Raw genomic sequence first — 13,381 nt, 5'->3', positions numbered from 1 at the left:
CGATCGTTGCCGGAAAAACTTTCGTAAGCAATGACGCAAGATCGACTCGTGTTTTGAACCAACGGCACACGATGCATTTCTTCCTGCCGGATTGTTTGCGTTCAGTAAATTACTAGAATTGCACCACACACAAACTGCAGAATTTCTAGTAATATATTAAAATGCAAGCAATCCAATAGGAAAATATGTATCGTGTGCCGCAGGTTTTATAAGAGGGAACTCTTAAGGTGGGCGTAAAGACGCAGCCTTGGACGTCTGTACGATAACAAGGATGTCTGTTATGCTGACGGTGCATCCTCTACCGTAATCAAACTTGTGGAACTGAGGTATCGGCGAGTCGCGAAATTAAAGTACCGTGGCGTGCGAACTCGTGCGCGCGATTGTATTTCGGGAAACGATGGCGTTGCTCGTGTTTATCACACTTCGAGCACGTGCACGATTATTTTCGCGTGACGTTACCATGGACAGCTATATATATATATATATATATATGATGATACTCTCGGATAAAGAAGATCTTATTTTCAAAACAAAATTTTAAGAAAGGAGCTTCCAATTGAGAATGATATCGATCCAAGAATTAAATTTTGAAAGTGAAACAAGTTTGATAAGAAAAGAGGACTGTTTTATTTTTAAATTTTACTACACTCGTCCAAAAATTTATTTTAGCCAATTTATTATTACAATAATAAGATAAAATAACAAGATAAAAACAATTTTCTATAGATGAAAGATAAATTTCCATATAATGTTTTTCTATAATGACTTCTTGATAATAAGCTGATAAGCAAAATCTGATCGTTTTAAACAATATTAACCCATTTATTAAAAAATAATAATATATAAATCTTTGATCTTAACTTTCTGGTGTATCTATAATTATCATCTAAAATTAATTTCTATATGCTACTGTCAATTTGTCTAATTATTTGCCACGCGAGCAAAAATTATCTTATTATTCACGTTAATATTTTTTGATTAGATTTCACCTTGCACATAAATGATCTTAACATTAAATTTCGACGAGATGTCGCGTTATGACAGTTCCAGAATAATTTTTTCTTTCGCGAAACTGAACGATGACAAAAGCGCGCGCGAAACGACCTGACGGAATTTGCAAACCTCACGTGGCAAAGTGCCATAAGCACCGGCCCGGGGGTTGACTGCCGTGGCGACCCATGATATTCTTTTTATTATTCCGCCGAAAGAGCTCCCTCAGCCGCCGGTGGGTTCTTTTATTTCGCGATTTCTCTCTCATTTCGCTGAACCGACCCACGGGTCGAACTTGGACCCGACCGCTCTGCCAATTTGGCGGGATTATTGGAAGTCATCGATCGTCCCAGAAAGAGTAACGCAAGAATCGCCGATAAGCGACGCGATAGTTACGACTATTAACACTTCCAATAATGCCATCATACTTCAATTTGTATTTTTTCACTTTCTTTTAAATATTTAAAAAAAAATGTTTGAATTACTTTAATTTTAAATACTAAAAAGTATAAGAAAGAAGTGTTTGATCTTGAAAATTTCTTGGATGAAGTCTCGCTCCAAAAGAGTCAAATACTGCCATTATTAAAAGAATAACAAATTTGCACTCTTGAATAAGAGTGGCAGATTTTCACTCTTTTGAAGTAAGGTTTTACTTCAAGAAATTTAAAGAATAAGTTCTGTTTGAAATACAGAATGCAAGTGTACTTTTGCGTTACGGTGAATGATAGAGGAAGATTAAAAAAGTTTTTTATCTACAATTTAAAACTTTACCAATTATACAATTGTCAACAAATTTTCACTTCAAGTTCAAATAAGCCTTGCTGCAGTTGAGAATTTATTATCGTAATCTCAGGTATCTCTGTTTAGAATCAATCCATTCTTCAGAGATGAGTTTCGTCCCCATTATCTATAATCAATTTTTAATAGGAACGAAATGTCTCGCGAACACCTCTATATGTCACGCAAGCGTGAAATTTGCATGACACAAAAAGATGGAAATAAAACTCACGTTTCATGACGCTGATGATTGCGTTGAACGTTTTATTTAGATCCAGAATGTTGGTCACACACAGCGCAATGCATGGTCACCCATGGGCGCGAACCTTTTCCGTAGCTTACTGATTCGTATCATACCTGATCGTCGCGGGGAGATCGTTGGGGTACGCAAGAGGACCGATGCAACTTAAGGTTGTCTTAAGCAAAACTAAACTTCGGTCTTGCTTCTTCGACATCCCGACATCGCGTATCCCCCCACCATCAGCTTCTTTTCAGTCATGTGGGATTTACGCGCACCGGGAGTAGTTCTCACAATCGGGGCGGTACCCGTTTAAAAGACGAGCAGCGGTGTCACCGTCTCGCGTACGCTGCGTCACTGTATGCACTGTACGCGTTTAGAATCGAGATCAAAATACAATTAAGTGAAACCGGAGATGTTAGTGCCAAAAAAGTATTAAAGTTCCAATCACTGACCTTCAGGTTAATAATGTCAGAAAACGAGAAAAATATATAACAAAAATTTTGGAAAATAATATTAAAATAAAAACATTTTTTATCTATTCGTAGTCGTACCACTTGAAAATTTTATGTTGATTACAAATGACCCTAACACTTTTAATTTATTGCCGTATTCGCAGCTTTTGTTGTTTAAAATCACAAAAATTACTGAATATATTTTAATTATTGTATAAAAGAGTATTTATTTAATATAAGAATATTTTATAAAGATATAAAGTTTCAAACTTTTTTGGAGAGTCTCGTGAATCCTTCCCACGAAGGCATCAAAACAATATTTGCGTTTGATAGAATAACACTTGTAAAATCTAAATATTCTCCTTTTATTTCGGAATAGAATAAAAGCAGATTTATTTTATATACTTATTATATAGCTTGTTTTGTTTTCTGGTTACAATTTAAAATATATGGTTTTTTATTTATTGTCAGAACACAAAGAAAGTTTTTAGTATATTTTATAAATTTATTCTATCAATTGTAAATGTTGTTTTACTTAAAACTTCTCATATTTTAATATAATTTATAAGAATTTTTAAATGTATTTTTTTTGTTTTTGATGTTACAATCCAAGATAGCTGCAATGAGTAGGCAAGAGCTTTAATAAAAAATAAAACGAAAAAGGAATAATTATATGCCAATTTTTTTTTTTTTATAGTTTAAATATATATATTTAAACTATAATTACTAATTATTCAGGTAAGGAAATTAATTTACAAAATTTCTTAAATCTCTTTTCTTTATCGAGACAACAGCATTTCAGTCAATAAGATTTTTTTTATGTTAAAAATCGAAGCATAAAAAAATAAGTAACTTTAAAAGCAAAATTACTTTCTCGTTTAAGATGTTCTGCATCAGAATGTAACGTAAAAGAAAATACGATTTTAGATGAAACTGAAAAAAAATAGTTATTTTTAGAAAGGTAATTTTTAGAAGTGATTTTTTAGATTCGATAGAAAAATTTTCCGCATCACTGTCCACTCAGTTAAGCAAGCTAAGATGACACAACAATCTTCGCCGAGCTTAAGATATCAACGCCTGAGTCATTACATGATATGCTGATTCGTAGACTTCGCGAGATTATCAAATTACAAATGCACTTCACTTACTTGAGTATGGGTGTAGAGTCCTTTAAATTGTTATTATATCTTCTTCATGTCTTCTTTCAACTCGTGTTTCACCAATCGTATTCTCAATTTACATATATCATGTATGTATTCAGTATTATCATATATTACACTGGAGATCAGGGTATCATCAGCAACAATTAAACGTCAATCGTTGAGTTCGAAAGGCGAAAGATGAATCATTTTCATACAATGATATTATTATTAAAAATTTATACTTATTAATACTATTAAGCTACTTAATGAATCACCAAAATGGGGAGCTAAATTTTTATTTAATTATTGTCATAAATTAAACCTTTATTAGATTGATATTTAAAAAATCATTAATATTGTTTAGAATTTTTTTTAATTGTTGCAATACTTATTTGTTAATTAAATATAAGTAAATTACTTATAAGAATGGTTGTTAATACGTAAATATATATATATATATATATATATATATATATATATATATAATCATAAAGTAATAAGGTATTATTCACAATTGGAATGCACTTACTAATGAAGTTAATTACAAATCTGAAGTCTTTTTCAGTGTGCACGTTAATGTTGGTAGTTTGTACTTGTTGATTCCGTACTGAAAAGAATTCAAATTTAGAATCGAAACGTTTGCAGTTAACTTTGTTGTGATACATTCCAATTTGTGAATTATTGTATATCTTATTGTCTTATAAATATATTATTTGTACACTAACAACCGCGAAAATTCTTATAGGCAATTTGCTTACATATTTAATTTATTCTTGAAACCACAAAATTATTTTTATTTGTTAACTTTACCTAAAATAAGTCCGCTATTTTCAAGACTATCTTGGATATCCTGACATTTCTAAGGCGGATGCTCATGATTTGTCGATTCGCAGTCGGGACTCCAACTGGACCTCGATATCATAGATCACACCATTAATATTGATTAGTGGGTTGTGCATGATGCCTGGTAGGTTGTGTAGGAAGTGTCAAGTTTCATGTTTCTACACATGTCCGAACGCTTAAATCGTCTTCACCTATCCGGGGCGGGAGCATGTGCCAGCTGTGGCTTGCGGTCTCTCTGATCCGGGTCACCACCGGACATTTCCGAAAATCTGAGCAATGCATCCGGATAGAAGGTCGTATTGCCGCCAGAGAATTTGAGAATCAAAGAAATCACTGCTCTTGTGGACGTATAACATCATATCCTGAATTACTCTGATCCAACTCTGATCCTAAACTTTTCCAATCGTGTTATATTAATTTGAAAGAATTTATCGAGAATCTATTCCAGGAATCTAATCTTAGATTATCGAAGGATTAATTAATTGCGCTTGCTATAAAATACGCTGCGTCACGACAAATAGTTTGACGCTCAGGACAATAAACAAGAGGCAAAAACATAAACATAAAACGAGAATTTTTATGCGTCAGCGAGATTTTCTTCCTTTCTCTATTTTCCGCCTGTGCGAGAAACTCAATGCACCGCGCACATTGTGATTCCGTCGGATACATTTACGTCCGCGTGGCTTTCGAGAGCTGCCGAGACAAAGCCGCTCTCTGTTCTGACATTACTCCGCACCACGTAGATTTTACGAGGCTGTAAAGAAGACGCGTAAACTATTCCTAGGGGAAGGAGAAAGGGTCGGTGTCACCAATTTTGTTACGCCTAGGAGTTCATTTCGCTGATAAAAATCTTAATTGCTAGTCGCGAATGAAGGCGTGCGGATAAATTTAACTCTTGTTACGGAGTTTTCGAAAGCTTCGGTCTAGAAAGCTGATTGGATAAAAATTTAACTTTTCGTAAATTCAGATTACCTTTTTGCGTAAACTTTTTATACCAGAATAGAGACAGAAACTGTAAAAATTAAGTAGAGAAAAAAATTTTTTAGAAATAACGAGGGAAAGAAAGAAGAGTTTACAATAAACAAAAATAGCAGGATTGGTAAAGACTAATGTTTTTTTTAAGAATGTTTTTTCTTAAATATATTTCTAATGCTTTAAATATGCTTTAAACAGTACTATAAAAAAACGTATTTAAAACATATTAAAAACATCAATTACGTATATTTTAAACTGTTTAAAATACGTTTAAAACATGTTTTTTACCAATCCTGCAAAATAGGCTAATAAGAGTAGGCACAAAAAGATACAATTTTAAAGTAATTATAATTATAAGATTAAGAATTTACAATTATAAAATCACTGCTTACAAGTTCGAATGTTTCGACTTCCTTTGTAGGAAAGTTCCTCCTCTCAGCGAGGAGATTACAAAGGATAGATTACAAAGGACAGTTTTATTTATTTTTTAAAACTATAATTCACGATAAAATGTCATGTATCATTTCTTCGTTCGAGAATGACATGAATATCGATTAATAAAACGCAATCTTTGTGTATCATTGTGTATTGCAACGTTTATATTTATTGCAGTTTGTTATGGAGACGTTAATCTTGATGTGTCAACAATTTATTATATAATTCTTCGGTTGGTCACACTCACAATAATCGGCAACGAAATGTAACGCTCGGTACAGAAGATATAATAATAAACATCAGTCTATTTTAATAACTCTTCTGTTAGTGGAACACTTTTTTTTCAGAATTGAAATTAATAAACAGGAATATAAAAGTCCATAAAATTTACTGTGTCTCTTATCATGTAAAAGTCATGTTTGATTATCATTTTATCTGTTATATTTCACAAGCGTTCATATTTAAAAATTCATGAATGAAAATGTGAAGAAATCTAGGATAGTTCGTATTGTTTATTATTTTATGTCCCAGCTTGAGTGTTACATTCAGACAGCTCAGCACACTGCAGAATAGCATTAAGCAAGATTTACACGATGCCTTTTTTATTAACAACTAAATTAATGTTCTAACGAACTAAAAAACTAAAAGAGCTAAAAAAAAATATAATTCTATAAATTGTATTTTTTAAGAAAACTAGCAGCTAAGAAAGTCTGAAGACACGGTAGTGTTTTATATAACTTACAGAATTATAATTTTATAGCTGCTAGTTTTTTAATTCTCTAAATTAACACCCATTAAAATTCTCTTAATATATATTCTTTTAGCTGCCAAAAAATTTTTCCAAAAAATTATTTATATTTTTTTAACTACTTTTATACTCTATATTTACAACATATAGAATTATCTGGACGTAATGTCTAAAACAATAAATAATAAATACATTATTTATTGAAATAAATATATGGATTATCCCCGATTTTCTCGAACTTTCGTCCGCGATTTGTTGTTAGAAAAACTAGAATAGCAGTTGTTAATAAATATGTTCACGCGGTTCTTTGTTCCAAGATACTCCAGGCGTTTGCGAACCAAGAGGTGGAAGAATCAAGGAGTTAAAAGTCTTCGACGTTCCCGCAGAGAGGTAATGATCGGCGCGTGTTCGCGCGCGAGATTTCTCTAGAAAAGCACGCCGCTGTTTGCGAGCGTTTTGCATATACACGTCGGGCGTCACTCTGAATTACCTAAGAGCTGTTTACGCACGTGCCAGGATGTTGTAAGGCGCACACCCGCGCGCGCGCGCGCGCGCGCACGGGTTCATTCAATTATTGCCACCACCGTTACGACTACCACTTACTTACCACTATTATTAGCCATTGCGGCCGAACCATTCATGAATTACTATTATTATTACCGCGGTAATACGGACGTCATGACGAACGTTCGCCTCTGATAATTCGCGAATCGTCCGACAATCGTCATATGCGATTTTTTAAAGCCGCAAAAGTAATTTTCATGACATACGATAAAATCGCATTTTTGTAGAATTCGTTTTAACTTTCGGAAAAGATAGTAATTAATTACTTATTTTAACTTTCCGTCGACAATGTGAAATTTTCAATTATAATCTAGCTGTGTCTTCGAATTTCAATGCAAATTTTTATGTTCCAGACTGTATAAAAATCTAAAAAATTTGTATTTTACTCTTGTAAAAGTTTTAACAATAAGTTTTTATTATCAAAGAAGTTGAATTATATTTTACTTATTTTTTTTTAGAGATTTAAATTTATTTATCAGAATTAATAAAAAAATCAACTGTGTCTTTAAAATTCAACATTCGTCGGCGGAGAATTTAATAAATATTAAAAACACTGTTTTCCAAGGTTCCAAATAAATAATTAATAATGTACTTTAAGTAATAAATTGGTTAGTTATATCAACTTTCTGTAAGGAATATGGGTGTCACCTTCGCCATCTACAAATGCAGTTAAGACATTCTCAGGCTACTTTCCATGTTTAATTTTTTTTTTAATTCCGTAATTATAACGTCACTGAAAAAGTCTTGAATTTATTTTTACAATGTGAGAGAATGTCTTGTTGTCTTTTCTGTAGAAAGAGACTTCTGTAGACTACTGCGCTATATTGAAAGAATTTAGATATGACAGGAGTTTGGCTTCTCGTCTCAAGTACGACAGTGACAATTCGACGTTAAAAAAAGTTTGAAAATAAAGTTTCGAGATGGATACCCGTCCAAGCGAGCACACGCGATCCGGAGATTTACGTCGTCGTGACAGCTGCTCGCCCAAGCGAAGGCGCAATCCTCAGCGTGATGTTTCTGCTACGTGAGATGCGGAAGGGTGTAGCGGCCAGGATCACGCATAAGGATCACGTCCGACCGTTCCTTCATTACAAACGGTTCGCTTCAGGAAACGGTACGCCTCTTCACGGCTGCCGTGATGCGTTACGCGCTTTCCTATTTTCTTTACGTCGCGTTTCCTTCTGCCTTCCTCTTCCTCACCCTCGTCGGCGAAATGAGAATCCAACGCGAGCGTGAGTACAGTAACTCGAAAATAGTCCGATCCGTTTCACACGCGCGTCGCGCTCACGAGCGGATAAATCACACGTTTCAACCCCTTTTGCCTCGACGGCGCTTTTAGACGCGATAGGATGGCTGAGTAGGTGCATTCTTGATGCAAGAATATTCTAACGGAACGCACGCTTGGAAGATTTATGTCGTCCCTCGAGACACGCAGACCCGGTGACTTATCTAGGATAAACATTTAAATCGAGATTTAATGATTGAGGAACGTATTGGAATGTTCAGAAGAAAAAATTAAGTAAGTTTCTTTCATAAAGTTTCATTTAAATCTAATTAGACCTGATAAGTTAAGCCTGTGACTTACGATACGTTTTTGCTTGCTGCGAGTCAATCACGTAATTGTTTCTTTAAAGCGTGAAAAGTGAAAATTTTTATATAAGTATGTACATAGATATAAAAAAATTTTACTTTTCATGTTTCCGCTTTATGAAAAAATTAAGTTACATGACTGATCCTCAAGATTGCCTGGCGTGCATGTGATCTTGCTGGAAATTGTGTAGCCTACAGGCCACGCTGCTGCTAAATTTCCACAATAGATTAGATAGGATGCTTTCCATTTGATGATGAAGTATCGTTCTATCTTTGTTATTCATTGAATGCCAAAAAAGATCCCCATAAAAATAAAAATCGGAGCGTAAATCGGATGTAATGGAAGAGTAACAGAAGTGTAAACGAAACTTCTAGAAGGCGAAAATTGGAACAATGAAATGGAACAATGTAAAAGAAGCATTTACGCTTCTTTTATATTTTGATGTTTCAATTTTTGTCTCCTAGAAGTTTCGTTCACGCTTCTGTTACTCTCCCATTACATTCGATTTATACTCTGATTTTTATTTTCATCAGGGATAGAATGATGCACTTGTGTTTGCACCAAATGAAAAGCATCCATACTAGTTTTCTCGTGCTGTTTCTTTGTGAGAATCAATCAGGACACAACTTTAGACATGATCAAAATATTCTCTTCATATTAAAGATGCATTCTATTTAATGTTCGAAACGTTCGCGATTATCATTTCATCCTCGTTGTCATCAAATGTTAAACAAGGATGCGAATGTTGGGAACATTAAATAAAACGCATCCTAAGTATCATCAAAGAACTTATTTTACATCAAGCGATTTTTAAATACGCGATCATATTAAAGAAATGTCTTTCGATGCGACGTAGCAACTCCTTGCATCTAAATTAATTCAATTTCTTCGGTTGGAATAACCATGAGAGTTCTCAAAAGGAAAATCAATCTCGAGGGATGTATTAGAAGAAGGGTAGAAGCTCGTACTATGTGTCGTGTGAAAGATTATGCGGGCACCGAAACATAATATCGAGATAAATTCAATGCGTTTCAACGAACAATTTACCTGCATCCGCGCGCTCAAATTACACCTGCGACAAGATAAAATTGGCCTATATTGCTAATAAAATTCTGAATTAGATTAAGCAATATTTTCGCGCTGAAGTTTTTATGATATGACCATCAACTCAATCAATATAAGAATATCCTGGTATAAAAACATCAGCAATTACAATTATTCTTCCAAACTTCGCTAATCTTACAGTGATAAATAAACAGATTTGTACAAAAAATATTTTCTTTAGAGAGACACTTTTCAATTTTTTTTCATAAAACTTTTAATTGAAAAAATTATTCAACATTAAGTAACATTAAATAATTATTGTTAATTATATAATATAATGAAAAAGTAATTAGTAATTTTATTAATATTTCAAATTTATGAGTTATTACATAAATTCTACGGCAGCAGATTATAATTTGATGTAATAAATTAATTATAATGACATAATAAGTACTGTAAAATAATATTAAAAAAAACTTCTTAAGTATCGCTGTAAATTAATGTTATAAATCTCCTTATTATTAAGGTTAAAATTTTAGATGATCTAAACATTTTTACCGCTTTCTCACGCTTTTCTATTGGTGTGCAAACGTATGTCGTTATTTAAAATGCAGAGATGCCAATGACGATTAGGAAAGACTTACTCGTGCGAAACGTCGAAAATATCGAAGGAAGATGTATCGGAAATATCGATAAATGCGGGTTGTTTTTCAATCTCAAGTTTCGATTTCATCTGTTTTAAATATACGATGCAACAGAATGAAGAATACGTAAATATATCAAATGGGTTTTTTAAAATATTTTTTTATATTAAATTATTGATAATTTAATATTGAATAATTTAATATAAAAATATATATCTGTCAGCTGAGAAAAGTATAATAAATAAATTCTATTCTCTATTCTATAAAAAAATATATTTTTATCTTGAAGTTCTCGTTCTTACAGAACAATTAATTTACAATAAAGTTGATTAATTCAATAATTATAAAGTAACATTCACAATAATGAAATTTCATTTGAACAAGTTTAAATTAAACAAGTTTAATTCGCAAAGTAATTCAATCTATCTTTTAAAAAAAAGATAATAATCTCGATAGTATTTTAATCATTTCTATATGAACGTAATCGAGATTTCTTAATATCTTCAAGTCTAGTAACTGTAAAACGCTATTGTATCTCTGAATTTCACGATTTTATTTTGTGAATATATTAAAAGTATACAGAGAAAGGACGCTCATCATTTCATTGTTCTTGCGATGATGTTGTGTCATACTTTGAGTGAGAAATCGATTGTTTTACGAACCTTTAGTGAGAGCTCGCTTTTATCTCTCATTGGGGCCCGCAGGGGGAAGAGTAGAACCAATTAATCTCCCTCGGCAGGCTCCCTCTGATTTCGCTCGACTTTCCTGAAGACGCGCACTTTTATCAAGCCGCTGGTGCTTGACACATTTTCAGCGACGGCTTGAATTTCCTTGCCATTTCTGGAAAATTCGCCGTTCTCCTCATTCGTATCGCCGTGCGATTTTGAGGCTTGTCGACATCATCAATTTGTCGAGGCGGATCATTAATTGTTGATCGAACTACTTTAGCCACAACTATTAATGATTTTAGTTTCTCATGATACATTTAAACGTTTTTGTTGTGGTAATTGTGATGCGTGTCTTGCTTTAGATTCACGTGAAAAATGTTATAAAATAATTTATTCGTAATTATTGCACTCCGTCGAGATAATTTGTTATTATTGCACAATGAAATAACTTTCTATTAGCAATGATCTGTTAAAATAGTTCGAATTTTCTGTTAACGATAAACATTTTAAATATGTTCCAAAATTTTGTTTTAGAACGCAATTTTTTATTATTTACTTTTTATTTTACTTTAATTTCGCCGTACTTTTCACTACTACTAATTGTATAAACAACTCCGTTAAAATAGCTACATTATCATTATTATTTAAATTGATTTTTTTTATTTAAATTATTATATGATATTTAATGATTAAATAATTAAAGCTATTAAAATTAGAGTACGAAATATATCTTTTTATGTTTTATTCTAGATTTCTATTTCACTTTTATTTTATCCCGAAATGTCTTGATAAAATACTTCTTTTTAAATCCTTCGTCACAATAAAACCGAAACGCATCGCAATAAAACATCAGTTGATTGTCAATTAGCGTAGAATTTCATTTTGCAAATTTTTTTGTTCATATCAGAAACAAATCGCACTTTCAGAATCGTCGCATCGTCTTTCCGTCGGAATCTAAGAAGTCACTATTCTAAAGCACTCCATTTAATTAACGAAACTGTAACTCACATCGAAGTTCAACAGCCGCGAAATCATTTTTTTTAATGGCACCTAATCGCATCCTCTTGATGCACCTATTCGCGATCGAGATCGGTCATTTCTGAAAATATGTAATCCTCCACAGCTTCCTTTCGCTTCTTCTCTGAGATTGCTGAATTTTCAATATCTCACATAATATCACGGCATTAAAATAACAAAAACATTCGATTTCTTTTTTTTTTAATTGTATACGCACCGAATCTCCGACTCGTTAAAATTAAAACGTCACTCTGCCAACTCTACAAACACCGTGTCTCCTGTTTCTTGTCCGGAATATCACCATGCAACTCGATATAATCACTAGACAAAGCGTTTAATCCTTCTTGGTCGCATTAAAATAAATTCGGCATCTCGTGCAACTCGAACGCGATCGCTCATCGCTCCTCTCAACAGCAAAGTTTCTCCACGAATTTTTCCACGGATTTGTCTTCCCTCAAGAATATATGATGTTCGTCCTATGTCACCTCACGTTAATCAAACAATTACACTTTCCCCGCGACGACCTCCTCGGGACACGTCATCCCGAGTAATCGCGGGTCAGCCGCTTCGCTGCGCTCGCGACCGATCTCCGTTCGTGGCGCCGAATCCTTCCCGTTTGACGAGTCGAAGTTAATAACGCTGGTTCTCCGAAGAGACGGGCACCCTTTTCGCGGCTACCCGATACTCCGAGATCACCGGTAGGAGCGGGCGGCGACGGCAGCGGCAACGGCGGCCCTTCGATCTCGGGCCTCGAAGGACGTCGAAATCCGCGGCACTTTACGCGATCAATTAATCAGGCTGGTCGCACGTGTGCATATACACAGCGTCGCGCGTATTTGGCCGTACAACTGGGTGCACCGTGCATGTTGGACTTCCTCCCCCTTCCGCCTATCATGGACCAACAGCGACCGATTCGTCGCCCCCGCCTTCGTCATCCTCCTCGCACCTTCACTCATCTCCCTTCCTCTTCTTCTTCCCTCTCTTGCGTCACTGGTCCAGTTTGATGTAACACACGTTTGTACGGGGCCGTTTATGGGGTCTATCCGATATCATCGCCAAGCTACCCTTCTCATTGATAGAGTTATATTAATGATTGCATCAGTTGTCACTTTCCATGTATCCTCGTATAATTTATTATTTACTTACGCGAGTATCTGTAGCATGGTGCGGATAAGAGATCTCTCTCTGTCTCTCTTTGTTTCTTTCTTTCTCTCTCTCGCTCCATCGCAAGACTCATCTCTCTCTCTCTC

Source organism: Atta cephalotes (genome assembly GCF_000143395.1).
Source record: "Atta cephalotes unplaced genomic scaffold scaffold00047, whole genome shotgun sequence".
NCBI lineage: Eukaryota > Metazoa > Arthropoda > Insecta > Hymenoptera > Formicidae > Atta > Atta cephalotes.
This window is presented reverse-complemented; position numbering follows the sequence as displayed.